A 388-nucleotide genomic window follows, 5' to 3' on the forward strand; every position below is an offset into this window, starting at 1 on the left:
GTGTGGGGTGATCAAAGGGCTGTTTTTTTTCTTTTTTTTCTTCTTCTTTTGTTGTTGTTGTTATGTAACCTGAGCCAGTCTCTGGAGAAGAGCTCTGTGTTGTTACAGCTGGAAGGGAGAGTGGAACTGGTAGAGTGAGAATATTCACTTTTGAGATTTGAGAAGGTATCGGGTTGAGAGCCTAACGCCTACTGTCACATGTACAGCATGTGGACAGAGAGCTACCGCGCAGAGACACGTGTGCTGCCAGCCGCGTAGAACAACAGGAATAATATATTTTTGTGGTGAAATAATAACATGCACTCACTGAGGTGAGGGAGAGGATGTTGAGTCTGAGTGTGGCTAGACCATCACTGTATCAACCAGGGGTGGCTGGTGGAGGTAGAAA

The sequence above is a fragment of the Argentina silus genome (assembly GCF_951799395.1).
Source record: "Argentina silus genome assembly, chromosome: 19".
Classification (NCBI taxonomy): Eukaryota; Metazoa; Chordata; class Actinopteri; order Argentiniformes; family Argentinidae; genus Argentina; species Argentina silus.